The sequence below is a fragment of the Podarcis raffonei genome, chromosome 17, assembly GCF_027172205.1.
Source record: "Podarcis raffonei isolate rPodRaf1 chromosome 17, rPodRaf1.pri, whole genome shotgun sequence".
NCBI lineage: Eukaryota > Metazoa > Chordata > Lepidosauria > Squamata > Lacertidae > Podarcis > Podarcis raffonei.
Window position 1 is genome coordinate 23,127,486 of NC_070618.1, and position 15,859 is coordinate 23,143,344.

General features: G+C 46.8%; 1 protein-coding gene across 3 annotated transcripts in view; it reads left to right on the forward strand.

Annotated features, from left to right (window-relative positions):
* The first annotated feature begins 12,063 nt into the window (after positions 1 to 12,063).
* MOB3B (MOB kinase activator 3B) overlaps positions 12,064 to 15,859 on the forward strand; it is a 92,321-nt gene continuing 88,525 nt past the window's right edge. Inside the window, exon 1 of one of the 3 annotated variants that reach the window (XM_053372171.1) lies at positions 12,064 to 12,388. The gene's annotated coding sequence lies outside the window, so the exon portion shown is untranslated. Of the gene's footprint in view, positions 12,389 to 14,085; positions 14,394 to 15,859 lie in introns of those variants that run through there. The other 2 variants (XM_053372169.1, XM_053372170.1) reach the window with 2 other exon arrangements.

A 15,859-nucleotide genomic window follows, 5' to 3' on the forward strand; every position in this document is an offset into this window, starting at 1 on the left:
CCTTCTCTTATCCTAGAGGATGAACTGCCTTTCTATTCTCTCTGGCCTGGCCTTACTAATGGTTTTTGCAAACGTGCATCATGCGTCTCTGTGTACCTGGCACTCAGAGGTGCACTGCACCCCACAGGGATCTCTGTAGAAACATGCTCTCCTGCAGCACACTGACCTGGCACCAAAACGGGCATTTCACCAGCATATAACTGAATGCAGTTGATAGAATGATCCATCCAGAAAATGAGATGCTCAGTGTTGGGTAATGTGTGCAAATCCTAACAGTCTTTCATTTGAATCATTGTCTGCCTCTGAAGAGGGTGTTCCTTGCACAGTTCATAGTCCTTCACGGAAAAGCCTTAGCTCACCTCAAATACGTAGAAGACGGTACAGTATGTACATTTGGGAACTGGGCTAGATGACCCTTGAGGTCCCTTCAAACTTGACAATTCAGTTTCTAACTATAAAGGTGAGAGGACGGCTGGGTTAGGTATTTTGGCATAGTTTGAAATTAAGGTAGTCTGTTAAACCACTCTTTTTGACGTGATCCTCAGGTTATGTGGCACTGTTAGATGTTTTTGTTTGGCAAAACTCAGTTTGTCTTTTTCTGTCTTCCCACAGGCCAAGAGGAGGTGGGTGGGGGAGTCTTTTAAATCACTTTGTAATTTGAATATAGACCTGGGCTGAGCAGCAGAGGGCGATCTTAACATAGCAGTGGCTGTAGCTGAAAAGAGCACTTCTTTTTGACTGGCCTTTCTATACTCGCGTGCAGGAACATGATGGCACTTTGAAGCGTCTTAAAAATGTGGGTTGGTACAGCTTCACGGTGCTTTTTAAATATACCAGTAAAGGGGAATATAATGTGCATCTTCACAGGCATTGTGCTGCTTTCCAATGCATCAAAATGCAACCACACCATGGGGTTATGCTGCAGCAGGAACAGGGGGCCACATTTCGGGGGGGGGCAAAGCTAGAGGCAAAAGGGGACGGCAATGAATGCACGAGTTGCCATTGTTCAAAAGGCACTATCAAAGTTCAAGGTTGCATCTCAGCCAGGTGGAAACATTTTTGGTGGAAATCATGACCAGTGAAGGGCCTGGCCTGGGGAGAGTGCTGAGGGCCGGTTAGAGAGACCTAGAGGGCCACACACAGTCCCTGAGCCTGAGGTTCCCTACCCATGCGCTACAGGCTGTAGAAAGACTTGCATTTTTGACAAATAGCAGGAGGTGCTGCCAGATTTCGGGAACAATTGTGTACTTTTCTGATGTATGTTTTGTGACGGGTGTTAGTTTAAAAGCAACATACACACCCTCTGAACCCAATTTTCCAAAGGCTGCAATCCTGCTGGGAGTAAGCGCTATTCAACTCAGTAGGTCATACTCTGGAGTAGAAATGATTGAGATGGCAGCGTGCTTGCTCAAATCCTCCCATTGGCTTCCTCTCGCAGGCTGTTCAGAGAGAAACAAAGGCTTCCATGCACATGGTTCCAGCTCCAGCCCCTGCTGTCTCCAGCTAGGACTGAGAAAAGACTCCGGCTTCAAGCTCCAAAGAGCAGTGCCAGCCAGTACAGAGACAATACTGGTCCTTGGTGGACCAATGGTTTTCACTCAGTATAAGGCCGATTCTTATTTTCAGAGGTGAACCCAGTCTTTGGCAAGGAGGTGCATTGTCAGCCCTGAAGCAGCAAGACACCATGGACCAGAAACTCGAAAAGTTTGCTTTTTGTTGCCTTTAGCGCTCTGCCAGTGACTTCCTCTGCCATTGGGGTTGGCTCTGCCCTGCCTCCCCTCCTCCTCTCTTGGTCCATCCATCGGCTTTCCTCCTTCCCTCTGCTTGCTGCTTCCCCTCCTAGCCACTCCGCACCAGAGTGCAGAAGCACAATACAAACATAGTTTTAAAAGAATAGAGTAGGCATTGGAGACAGCTGATCTATGAATGTGCAAGTGTTATCCTTTAAGAGGAAGGGAAGGGTGGTATTTTGGCAGCTGCATCTGCATGCTCCTACATTTAGGAATCAGTGGACCTACTGCCTTTCTTTGTACTCACAGGAATTACAAGGCAAGGGTTAGTTAAGGTTCTAGGTAAAGGGACCCCTGACCATTAGGTCCAGTCGCGGACGACTCGGGTTGCAGCACTCATCTCACTTTATTGTCCAAGGGAGCCGGCGTACAGCTTCCGGGTCATGTGGCCAGCATGACTAAGCCGCTTCTGGCGAACCAGAGCAGCGCACAGAAATGCCGTTTACCTTCCCGCCGGAGCGGTACCTATTTATCTACTTGCACTTCGTGCTTTCAAACTGCTAAGTTGGCAGGAGCTGGGCCCGAGCAACAGGAGCTCACCCCGTCGCGGGGATTCGAACCGGCAACCTTCTGATCAGCAAGCCCAAGAGGCTCAGTGGTTTAACCCACAGCGCCACCTGCGTCCCTCAGTTAAGGTTCCAGCTTTCTGGAAATTCTTTATATGCTGTTTTAGGTATTTGACACAAAGCAGGTCCACAGTCCAGGGAACTGCGGCTGTCGCCATCTTGTGCTGCTCTCTGTAAAGCAAACCATGGGTGCCCTAATTGTTTTGAAACAGTGGTGGTGGAGGGGCAGGGCCCTGATTCAGAATGCAGAACAAAAGTGACCATTCTGTCATTGAGTGAAAAATAATTTTTTTTGCCTCTGCAGAAGAGTGGGTACTGGAATTTCTCTCAGCCGAGCTTTGAATACCCGTCTGTGTTATCCAATGCCAGTTCTCTTCTGGTATGCTCATATGGATGGGGCAAATGGAAATAATGTTTTTCTGCACTTCAAGTTAGTGTGGCTGTGTGTTACTGTAATAACTATGAAATGACTAATGGAGTTGAACCACATTATTCTCGTGACGTTTTGTGAAACAGTCAGCTGAGAAAACAACCACCACCAAAACAAAACTCACAATGACATAATAAAGCAAAGGGTGTTTTCCAGGAGAATCTCTTTATTTGCTCACAGTAATAAAAGAAAGCCCTGTTATATGAGGGAATTTCTGAAAACCCCCCCCAAAAAAAACACCTCCAGAACTTGTGTGTCCAGATTTTCACTTTTTGAAATATGGCAACTCTACATTAGGGGGGAAGTTGGGAAAGGGGATTTGGATCTTGTGTCAAAGCCTGTTTCTGAAAACCTCAACAGTAGGCGTGAGATGTTGTAGTCAAGCTTCAATTTTTTCCTCAGAAACAAATATTTGAGCTTCCGTATTTAGCACAGAGGCAGCCTTTTTTAATCTTTTGTGTATGTGTTTCATGGCTGGCACTTGTTGCTTAGTACATTTGAAGAGGACGGCTTAGACTGCTAGATCTTAGGGTGAAGAAGTCTTGAGATTATTTAATGTTTCTGATTTGGAATGAAGAATAAAGGGCAGGCAGAAGGTATATTGTGAGTGAGCAATAGATCAATTACCATTTTCAAACAGCTAGTAACTCCCTGGAATCTTGCTCAGATGCCTGATTATCGTCTTCCAAAGCAATTACCGTGGTACCCCCGGTTAAGAACTTAATTCGTTCTGGAGGTCCGTTCTTAACCTGAAACTGTTCTTAACCTGAGGTACCACTTTAGCTAATGGGGCCTCCCGCTGCCCCCGCACAATTTATGTTCTCATCCTGAAGCAAAGTTCTTAACCCAAGGTACTATTTCTGGGTTATCGGAATCTGTAACCTGAAGCGTCTGTAACCTGAAGCATCTGTAACCCGAGGTACCACTGTACTCCATTCCGAACTTAAAATGGAAAGCATAATGCTGGTGGTCAACAAAAGAGGTTTAAAGTCTCTCAAGGCAAATCTTTAAAAATGTAGTATAAACACTGACAACTGGGAAACACTGGCCTGCGAACGCTCCAGTTGGAGAACAGCCTTTACCGAAGGTGTCAATGGGCTTTGAAGACGATCAAACTCAGGACAAAAAGGGAGAAACGAGCTAAGAGGAAGTCATGCTTGGCAAACCCACACCGTGATCAACTCCCACCCGGAAACCTGTGTCCCCACTGTGGAAGGACATGTGGCTCCAGAATTGGCCTCCACAGTCACTTACGGACTCACTGTTAAAACTGTGTTCATGCAAGACAATCTTACTCGGTTATGAGTGATTGCCGAAGAAGAAGGAATCTTGCAAAGAATGCTAGACCACTCAGACCTTCCTCTGATCCAGCAAGGGCCTTATGTTCTTGGGCAAGCAGCCATACTCCATAGTGCTTAACAAAGATGAATTATACCTAAGAGATCTTGACCCATGCATGCCTTTAAAAAGTGACTGAAAGCAGCCAACCCGCTGTTCGAGTGCAGAGCTTGCTTCACTCGTTAATTCTTCCACAATGTTTTTAAGATTTCCTTTGCAGTATACAAAAGGTAAATATCCCTGCTTTCTAAATCTACAGGATGCCTTAAATAACCCTTCTTTGGCTTATTACCCCTATGAAAGCTTATTGGCTTTAGAGGCAATTGTCTTAGAATGGTATGAAATGCCTTTGGAGCCCAGGCAGTTTCCTTCCTGTTCAGGTTTAAAGGATTTTCCCACTGGAATCATATATATGGTTGTGTTTTCCCTTCTTATGGGAAGTTGGTTTTCATTAGAAAATATATTGTAATGCAAACAAGCTGAGGAGGTTGTGACCATCTCATAAATTTATGAGCGGGGACTATGGATTACTGAGTGCTTTGAATTTTTAAAGCTCCCACATAGAGAAAAATGAAACCATTATTAAAAACACCAGGGGTGTGTGTATGTTTTAAAAAATAGTTTGGACACTTCCCCCTCCAACTGGGTTTGTATGAGGCAGAAGGGAAGTCTGTGTGGTGTTGAGTCAGTATGTTTGCCAGTTTTCTAAGTTTCCCACAGCGATTTGAGGTTTAGATGTTCCTCTCTCCAAATCTTGGAGGAAAGGCATTGATGTTCTGGGGGACAGAGAGCTAGCCAGACTCTACAGAGTAGTGCATGGCTTAGACTGGTAACACAGGCATATACCCCAAAGGACACTGTATGTAATAATAATAATAATAATAATAATAATAATAATAATAATAATAATAATACATTTTATTTATATCCCGCCCTCCCCAGCCGAAGCCGGGCTCAGAGCGGCTAACATCAAATGTATAACACATTAACATAAAAATAGACAATCAATTAAAATACATCCTCAAATCAGATCAGGATCAGAATAAAATCCAATCAGATGGCAACCTGCAGATTAGGGTTGGGGACCTTAAATGCTCACCAGGCCCAACTGTTTGTGCTGAACTTATATGGGCCTGTGAGAAAAATTGGGAGGCCACTTTCATGCAAGTTCTTATGAAGGGGGAGAGGGAGTCAGACTGAACCCCGACCAAAGGCCTGGCAGAACAGCTCCGTCTTGCAGGCCCTGCGGAAAGATGTCAAGTCCCGCAGGGCCCTAGTCTCTTGTGACAGAGCGTTCCACCAGATTGGAGCCACCCCTAGGAAAAACCCCCACTAACCGTATGAATATTTGGTCTTCAGAAGTGTGGCTGGAGTCAGTGGCCAAAGGAACCACAGGTCAATGTATGATGCTGAGATTTTGCTTTCTCGCTTGTTTTATTGACTTCGTTTAATTATAATTATATATCGCTTTCTTGCAAAATGTCAGGGCAGCGTACAGTGTTAAAAAGAACATGAAAGCAACACAGAAGAAATTTTAAAATTATTGGCTACGGAATAAAATTTCAAACAACTGCAAACATAAGCATGAAAAGGTCTTCGAGATATGCAGGGAAGTCAAAGGTGAAGATGATGGTTAGATTTCTGCTGAAAGAGGGTTCCACGGCATAGGACTGACAGCACTATAGGCTATGCCTGATATTTCTGGCTGAGATCAGTCAGGCCTCAGTAACAGGGAACAGCTTCTGGAGAATCTCAGTGATCAGGTTGGGATATAAGGGCTCAGTGATCCTTAGGTTATCCTGGACCCAAGTTGTTTGGGTCTTTGTATATCAACACAAGCAGACCCTCCAAGTCTCCCTATTTTCCAGGGACAGCCCTGGATTTACAGAAGCCGTCCCAATTTCTGATTTGATCCCGGAATGCCCCGCTTTTCCTTAGGACGTCCCTATTTTCATCAGAGAAATGTGGGAAGGTACGGAGTTATGCGACCCCCAAGCCAAGGAGATAAGGAACTGTACAGTCTTTAGAAGACATTTGAAGGCAGTCCTGTATAGGGAAGTTATTTAATGTTTGATTTATTATTATTATTATTATTATTATTATTATTATTATTATTATTGGTTGGAAGCCGCCAAGAATGACTGGGGCAACCCAGTCAGATGGGCGGGGTATAAATAATAAAATCATTAGTGTTGCTGTTATGATGGAAGAGGACGTCCCTAGGAGTGCCTGGCGTGCTCTGGTCCATGGGATCACAAAGAGTTGGACACGACTAAATTACTAAACAACAACAACAATCATTTTCATGGGAGAAATGTGGGAGCGTATATGCACAAGGACTTTGAGTGTGATAGATCTTGATGGATTGCTGTTGGCTCCTGGGAATTTCCTAGTTGATACAACAAAAGATGTTGTTTTACTGAGGAACAGCGAGGTGTGTAGGGCCATCAAAATGATTGCTCCCAAGGGTCCTGTCTGGTTCTGTGAGGATGGCCTTGTTCTCTGGTATTCTGAGGAGCTGTGGTTGATGAAGCATCCTGGAGGACGTCTGCAGGACAAGTGCTGGAAATCTTGATCCAAAAGCTGATCAAGCGTGTTAAGGATACATAATCATGAATCCGACATGGTAGTAAAGACAGCAAATCAGTCTTTGTTTTGCATTGAAGAATATGAACTGAGGAACACCAAAATTAAACATTTATTTGCTTATTTGATTCATAAAATTTGTACACAACTTAATGGTAAAGGAACAAACAAACCCTCAAAGTGGTTTTTTTTTTTAAAGGTAAAACAATAGCCTGTTGTCTTTTGGAGTCCACGAATAAGACATGAACTGATTTTTTAATTCACTTCTTGGTGATGTTTCTTTATCTTGGCATTTTGGGTACATAGCACTGATAACTCCTCATAATTAAAACACTGGTTGAAAAGCTCTTTTGATCCACACTCCCATTTTGGCTTTGAATTGAGATGGAGTAGCTCCATTAATTCCAAGAAACTGCTTTGATGTTTGCTTCAACACATCTTTGACCACAAACATCAGCCCCAGCTGTTGGAAGTGTAGGAGTGCTGGGTTCACTTCTTTGATAGTGAAACAGTGAAAAATAAGCACGATAGCTTGCATCCCTCATAAACAAATAGTAGCATAATCCTGTTCTGTACCAAACATTATAATATTGCTTAAATTCTGAGTCAGCAAGAGCTAACTCCTTTAGCTTTTGTTTGTTTTACTGGCTCTGTTCCTGTCCCTTTAATGGCAGCCTGTCATCCAGAAACTTAGCAAATGAAGGTTTTCCAAGCCTGCAGGCAGGTAGTGGGGAAAACTTCACTGACTTAATTTCTACATCCCAGGCTTCTGTTTAAGACCACGTCTTGCTTGCTACCATTTCCAGAACCAGATTCTATCACACCCTCCAAAGTTTCCCTATTTTCTAGGGATAGTCCTGGATTTACAGAGAAGTCGTCCCGGTTTCTGATTTGATCCTGGAATGTCCCGCTTTTCCTTAGGACATGCCTCTTTTCATCAGAGAAATGTTGGAGGGTATGGGGCTATGCGACCCCTGAGCCAAAGAAATAAGTAACTATACAGCCTTTAGAAAACATCTGAAGGCACCCCTGTATACGGAAGTTTTTAAAATGTTTAATGTTTTGGTATGTGTTTATATACGTGGGAAGCTGGGGCAACCCAGTCAAATGGGTGAGGTATAAATAAAATAAATAATAATGACAATAATTTATTATTGACCAGGACTTCTCTATTTTCATGGGAGAAGTGTTGTGGGTCTGTTCTATGCCTTGACATCCTGGAAAGCTATGGGGACCTTAGTGACTTGCTCATTTTTACAGGCCTGAGTTGACCCAACCTTACTCAGAATAACATTTACTAGGCTTGCAACCCATACGAGACTTCATGTCAAAATAATGCATACTCCCCGCAACTGTTCCATTTTAAGTGGCACATCCTGGAATTGCAGAAGCCCATCCTGGATTCTGTTTGCATCCAAGCATGTCCCTGTTTTGGGGATGACAATGTTGGAGGGTATGCACAATGCAGGGATAAGCAAATGCGGTACCCTCCAGTAGGCAAACTAAGGCCCGGGGGCCGGATCTGGCCCAATCGCCTTCTCAGTCTGGCCCACAGATGGTCCACGAATCAGCATATTTTTACATGAGTAGAATGTGCCCTTTTATTTAAAATGCATCTCTGGGTTATTTGTGGGGCATAGGAATGTGTTCATTTTCCTCCCCAAAATATAGTCCAGCCCCCCTCAAGGTCTGAGGGACAGTTTTTCAGCCCCCTGCTGAAAAAGTTTGCTGACCACTGCTCCAGATGATACAGTATTTGACTCAAAATCCTATCAGCTCCAGATAGCAATGCCAATGGTGATGGAAGATGTGAGGTGTAATCCAACACAATATGGAGGACACCATGCTAGGCTGCCCCTTGTGTAGTGAATTGTCCCTCCTGGAAGCATCCAGAACTGGCTCTCTGCCCCCGTTATTTTAGTTCTGGTTCTGCATTATAACCCCTTCTCACAGCTATTTCCCTCTGAGCAAATCAGGAAGAATGTTCAGTAAACAGATTATCTGTAAGCCACCCATAATTATTTGATGACGCAAGCCCATAGAATGGCAGTGACAAGGGATTATTACCTGAGGTGTTGATCACCCACCTTGGACCACTTGCTATCACTTAACAACCCTTGTGACAATAAACAGCGGTGCAGAGGAGCAGGAATGGAGGCAAGGGCAGCCTTGGGACTTGTTTATTTCCGCCACAGAAGCAATGATGCCATTTACAGGAGTGTTATTCCCCCATTTCACCCCGCTCTGGAGGGTTGGGAGGGGAAGTTCTGTTGCACAAATCGGGTCCTCCCTTCAAGAGGGCACGTGTTGCGGTGAGACCTGGCAACCTAACCCTGTGTTGTGGGTGGGTATGTTTGGATAGCCACAACACCCAATTGGTAGGTCTCTTGATGCAGGGTTCAATCAGGCCAATGGGACGCAGGCTAAACAGATCAAGGGACCTATATATACCTATGCATGTGACCCAGAGCTTTCTCTTTCAGTGCGTGCATCGGAACACCCGCCCACCTCTCCCTACTTTTAGGGCTTTGCGCTTGACCTTGCTATGCCATCATCTGTCATTGGGACAGGGGCACGGCAGGAATTTTCCCCACTTGGCTGACTGGCTGTTGCCATTTGGGTTTCGCCTGCCGTGTAGCAAATCATCACAACTTGTAAGGTTGCAGATAGGCTCTGGTTCAGGTGATAGGGATGGAAGAACGCTCTCGCCATCCCTATGTGAAGGATATTTCATTAAAGGAATCCAGGGACTCAACTGGTTTGGTCAACCCCTGTGAGGGGGTTCTGCCTGTGCCTGAGTCCAGGGGGGCATTTTGGTGGCAGAGTTAGCCCATTCCCAACTTTCCGCTTATCCAGGTGTTCACCCTTGGCTGACCTATGCTGGTGCCCTGGGTCAGCGCTACCTGCATGGCAGGGAGCTAGTTGAACCAGAGCCTATGTGAAAGTGCAACCGGTCACTTTCTGTAATCAATAAAGTTGTGGCCTACATTCTGCCAAAAACCAAACAAAAATTTGAGTCCTGTCTGAATTTATTTAAGGGGGAGGTTTAAAGGTCTAAACATGCAAGGAGGAAATCCTTGCCTGAAAGGAGGAGAATTGGATTGGGTGTGACTCTTATGTCTTAGCCAGTGCTATTTTTATAGAAAAAGAGGTTCCAGAACTCACCATGAACACCTCCCTTATTCTCTTATAATGGCAATGGCACCCATCAGAGAGGTGCCAGAACTGAGTTCCAGCCTAGTCTACGAATAAAAAAAAAATTTATTTTAAAATTCTGTCCTGCTTTACTCCCAAAGAAGAGTTCCTTAGAGAAATGGAGATTATTGCATAGAAATTCTTCCCTCTACAGAGCAAGGCTGCGTAAGCATTGCCAATTTCTCCAGCTCCCATGTGCTCCCATCACTGACTTTTGGACCAGGGTGTCCAAATCTCAGGGTCATGGGTTTGAGAGCTCCACACTGGGCAAAAGAATTTCCTACATTGGAGAGGCTTGGACTAGATGACCCCACAGATTGGAGTAGCCAGGATTTATGTTGGGGGGGGGGGGAGGGTGCCCATCTGCCAACCTGTCACCACTCTCTGTCTGGCTCTGTCCAGCAGATTCAGAATGAAAGGTCTCAGCAACAGTTGTGCTAAATTACTTTATTTGGACTCCCCAGCGCTCAGAAAAAATCTGTCAAAACTTTCAGTCCTTTGAAAAATAATTAAAAAATTAGCATTTCCTGCAGTGTTTTTTTTTCCTCTTCAAAATTATACGCCTTCTTTCAGGAGTGCCAGCCTGGCCCCCACAACCATGGGGGCCCGGGGACCTGCAGCGTGCATGGCCCTGGCGCCGAAAGCTGTGGGTGGCCCTTCATGGGGAATTTTGTGGGTGCTTGGAAACCCAGGGAGCTGGAACCTAGGCATTTTTTCATCTCAAATTATTATTATTTTGTAAAGTTAAACTAAAACAAGTTTCCTTGCATTTGTTGAAAACCTTACCAGGGCTTCCTCCTCTCTTTTTTCCCCCTCCAGTGTAGTTTTCCTGTGTCCATTTATATTTTTGAGCAGTGCTTTCTTCCTGGGGGTACGCATACCCCTAAACATTTTGCAAATCTAAGTTTGGCCTCATTGTCAGGGCCGGATTGAGGTTTGATGAAGCCCTCAGCTACTGAAGGTAATGCGGCCCTTTATATGTCCAGCTGTGCTTTGTCAACAACAAATTGTCGCTGTTTTTTTGTGTTGAATATATGCTATATGGTAATTTATGGACCTAATAGGTATCTAAAGCCATTTGCACATAACAAAATATGTATTTTATCAAAGTTGAACTGAAATACAATTAAGAAGTGATATTTTAGAGAGCAGGCAGGGCCTGCTACTTACATCAGGCATAGGCAAACTCTGGCCCTCCAGATGTTTGGGGCTACCATTCCTATCATCCCCAGCTAACAGGGCCAGTGGTCAGAGTTGATGGGAATTGTAGTCCCGAACATCTGGAGGACCGGAGTTTGCCTGTGCCTGACTTACATCATATTGTTGTTGTAAGGTAAAGGTAAAGGTACCCCTGCCCGTACGGGCTAGTCGTGACCGACTCTAGGGTTGCGCGCTCATCTCGCTCAAGAGGCCGGGAGCCGGCACCGTCCGAAGACACTTCCGGGTCACATGGCCAGCGTGACAAAGCTGCAACTGGCGAGCCTGCACCAGTGCCGCACACGGAAACGCCGTTTACCTTCCGCTATAAAGCGGTACCTATTAATCTACTTGCACTTTGATGTGCTTTCGAACTGCTAGGTGGGCAGGAGCTGGGACCGAACGATGGGAGCTCACCCCGCCGCAGGGATTCGAACCGCCGACCATACGATCAGCAAGTCCTAGGCACTGAGGTTTTACCCACAGCGCCACCCGCGCCCCAATTGTTGCTGTATGTAGGTTTTATTTTATTTTATTATTTATCTTATATTTTGGAAATGTACATCCCGTTGTTTTTTCCTTTATTTTTTTTGGGGGCCCCCCCAAGAGAGTGGGGCCCTGAGCTATAGCTTCTTTAGCTTATGCGTAAATCCGGCACTGCGAGGCAATATTTCAATATGAGTAGGATAATGAGAGTACCTTTAAAAAATTTTTGGGGGGGGAGCACTGCTTTTGAATACTGTATTTTTATTTATTCACCTGATTTAGGGAGGGGGTGCGCAGCTGCTACGCCCATCATGCCGCCACCCCCCCGCTTTCCAATCCCATACTTCTAGAGAGCTCTAAGGCACCCCAGGCTTTCCGTTTAGGGACGGGACTTTAGCCACGCTCCCCGGGCCGCCCCCGGCGCTTGCAAGGCTCGCGCTGCAGCACCCGGCCGCGTCCGCCAGGGGTTGCGCCTCAGCCCTTTCCCTGCTCAGCCGCCAGGGCTGCCCGAGTCCCGGGCGAGGGTGGACGTCGGCGCGGCAGCAAGCGGCTCTTCTCCGGCTCCTCCGCCCGAGGCACGGCGATCGGAGAGCGCCATGCCCCCTGGCCCCGTGCAATAGATCCCTCCCCTCCTCCCGCCTTCCCAGGGCCAGATCCCCCTCTTTTGGAACCGACTCGGCGTGCGCTTTTTTCTTTTTTGTGTTTCCACCCGTCCGCAAAGCCTTGGATTTGCGGGTGCGCAAAGAAAGAAGGGAGCGCCAGGAGAAACCATCGCAGGCAGCCGCCAGCGGGCTTACAAGGTAAACCCCCGGGGAGACGTGGATCGCTTTATTTTTGCGGGGGGGGGCTGCCCAACCCAACCCTTCCTCCTCCACTTTCCACTTGGGATCGCTTAAGATCCTTGCACCGGAATGGAAGGAGAGAGATGGGGGTGGGGGTGGACGTGCGTGGAGGAGAAAGCTGCGCATCTTGAATTGTGCAACAATGTGTGCGTGCGCGCAAACTTGGCGCGCCGTCCCCCGTTCCTCCGTTTGCAGCCAAAATGCAAGCCAGATCCCAACTCGTTCTCCCCGGGAAGCAAGTCCCACGGCTGCTCGGTGCTGTGTGTGTGTGTGTGTTTATTTACTCCCGAGTAAGCGTTGGATGAAGGGGTAGGTGGGTCGTGGGGCAGGAGCGGCCGGTGTGCCCCCCCCTCTCTCTGCATGTTTTTCACTCGGAGGTGACTTTGGAACTTTACTCGCGAGGAGAGCGTGCAGCAATGCGCCCCTCCAGTGGTGCAATTTCAATGATCCAAGGGCTGGGCATCCCCGACTCTTCTCCCCCCCCCCAAAGAGCTCGTGCCTTCTGTTCCCTCCCCCCCCTTCTCGGAGCGATTGCACGGTGGTTTGAATTAAGACCCTGTAGCAACAGCGAGCACAAAAAATGAAGTTCTTTCTTGCCTCGTTGCAGTCATGCGCTCGCCTCTTGCCCTTTTGGCTCCGCTGCCTTGGGCTGGAAGGAGGTTCGAGAAAATAAGTGCGCGTGGAAGGAAAAATTGCGACTTGAAGCAGATCGATATATGTGTGTGTTAAAGGGGGGGGGGAATCCAGCTCTTGGTGATATTTGGGGAAAAGGGGAAATAGCAACGCCTGTTGTGGCTTTTGTTGTGCAATCCCATTCAACTGGTTGTTGCTTGGACTTTTTACTTTACTCTTTTTTGCGGGGGGGGGGGGGAGAGAAACACAACCCACATGCAATTTAGTGACACAACCACATTCCATGAGTTGCAGTTAAGATTCCTTTCTCTTCCGCTGGGGAAGCTGGAGATTTGTTGTCAGGGAGCTGTTCTGGGTCTTCTGTCAAACATCTGGATTTTCAGCCTCTCCCTTTATTGCATGGGGGGGGGAAGTTTCCCTCACTCTTCCTTCTCTGGTTTTTCTTTTTTTTAACATTTTAAACAGTAGGCACACAGAGGATGCAACACCCCCCTTTTTTACTTTCTTCCTGCACCCCATTCAAAGATTCCTAGCATTCTCTTAAAACACACACACACACACACACACACCAGTCACCCACAGAAACAAAGGGCTTTTCTTTATCCTATTGTTTAAAAGTCAGATATCTGGAGATGAAGAGAACAGAAAGGAGGACCCTTTTTGGAAGCAACCGTTTTTAAAAAAAAGAAACCCTGAGGATGGTTAGTTCTGAAAAGCTGAAGTGTGCATTGAACCACATTCGGTAAGGAAGGGGAAGAAAGTAAACATATGGATTTGTGCGGAGCCAAAATCCCAAGTGGCCAAGTGTGCTGTCTGTTTATTCCCTGCTTAAGGGATTTGCCTGGTGCTTTTAAGGGAGCTCTGATTTTGCTGCCTCGAGGGGGACTGGTTATTCCGGGTTTGCCGCTTCAAAGTAGGTTGTACTTGTATTTATGGAGGGAGGGGAAAGCCGGAAACGTGAGTGTCCGCAAGGGTGTCTCTGTTTTCTGACAAAAGGGCCGGGGAAGAAGGCCTTTTCGCAACAGCTCTTCGCCCATCACCTCTGTGCAGCCACAAGGCGGGAATCTCAAAATGGAAGCCCCCTCCCTTCGTTTCCGGGTGCGGGGGGGGGGAAGGCCCAGAGCCCGAAGCCCAAGGATTGGTGACCTGTTTGTCACCTCTCGGGCAAAGCTCATTACAAATGGAAGTGACACACGGTTATTATGTAAACTGGAGGCTGCAAGCGCCACGGCTGAGTCGATCCCAGGCGCCCGTTTGCATGTCAGAAAAGCAGTCCAGGAGGCCGGTTCAGCTCGACGGGTTTCCAACTAAAGCCTGGCAAATGTGGAAGGTGAGTTGCCTTGTTGTTGTTCTCGCTGGGCAGGTCGTGGGGCAGGCCACATCCTTGTTTTTTCCAGCGAGAGCGAAACAAATAGGGCACCCGGGGACCTCTCTGTAATCATGGGTGTCCGGTGGCAATTGCTTTTAATTGCGAAAATGTGGAATTGAAAAACGAGTGGTCATTACAGGCCTTTGACTTGCCTACGCAGGAGTCTGAATTTCTCCCAGAGCGGATGTGACAAGCTGTGTCGTAATGCTATATATACATTGCAGGCGTGCAAAGCTAATTAACCCATATTAGTTCTTTCAAAAACATCACTTGCTGAGTGTTGTTGTTGCTTGCTGCTGCGTAAACTCTCTTCTCCTCGCCCCTCGAAACGAAAAACTGGGGCCGGATGGAGATTTCAACCCCCTCCCAACCGCCGCATTCAGTATTCGTAACCAACAGTTGGGTTGGCACCGATCTTGGACAGTGTTAGAAATTAGCCAGGCGCATTTTGCGACTGTTGTGGGTCCGATGGCGACCATCTGGGGAATCTCTGGTTGGCGACTTGGGAAATAAAAAATGTCACTTCACAACATGAAAGGAACGCAATGCACAGTGGCACGTCTGCGTACACGCGGGTTACGATTTGTAGCTTCTGCGCATGTGCATGACGTCATTTTGTGCTTCTGCGCATGCGCGAGTGGCGAAACCCGGAAGTAACCCTTTCCGGTACTTCCAGGTCGCTGCGGGACGCAACCTGGAAAAACGTAACATGAAGCAAACGTTAACAAGAGGTATGACTGTAATAATATAATAATTCGGCTGGTTTTGGCCAGAGTGTAGCCCACTGGATCTGATGAACTGGTGCCGCATAATGCTCGGTGTGTGTGTGTGTGTGTGTATTTGTGGCACAATGTAAACTTAGGAACTCCTTGCCTATTGACATTAGGCAGATGCCTTTGCTGTTCTCTTTTGGGGCGCCTCCTTAAAACATTTTGGTTTGGGCAGGCCTATCCAGACATGTGGGACACAGGTGGTGCTGTGGGTTAAACCACAGAGCCTTGGACTTGCCGATCAGAAGGTCGGCAGTTCGAATCCCCGCGACGGGGTGAGCTCCCATTGCTCGGTCCCTGCTCCTGCCAACCTAGCAGTTCAAAAGCACATAAAGTGCAAGTAGATAAATAGGTACAGCTCTGGCGGGAAGGTAAACGGCATTTCCGTGTGCTGCTCTGGTTTGCCAGAAGCGGCTTAGTTATGCTGGCCACATGACCCAGAAGCTGTACGCTGGCTCCCTCAGCCAATAAAGCGAGATGAGCGCCGCAACCCCAGAGTTGGTCACGACTAGACCTAATGGTCAGGGGTCCCTTTACCTTTACCTTTTATCCAGACATGTAGTTGTTGATTGTGTTTTACGCTCTTTGGTTGCTGGTTTTAAGTATTTGAAAATGTTTTTAATTTTTGTCATTTTTTTAAAGGTATTTTTACTATTT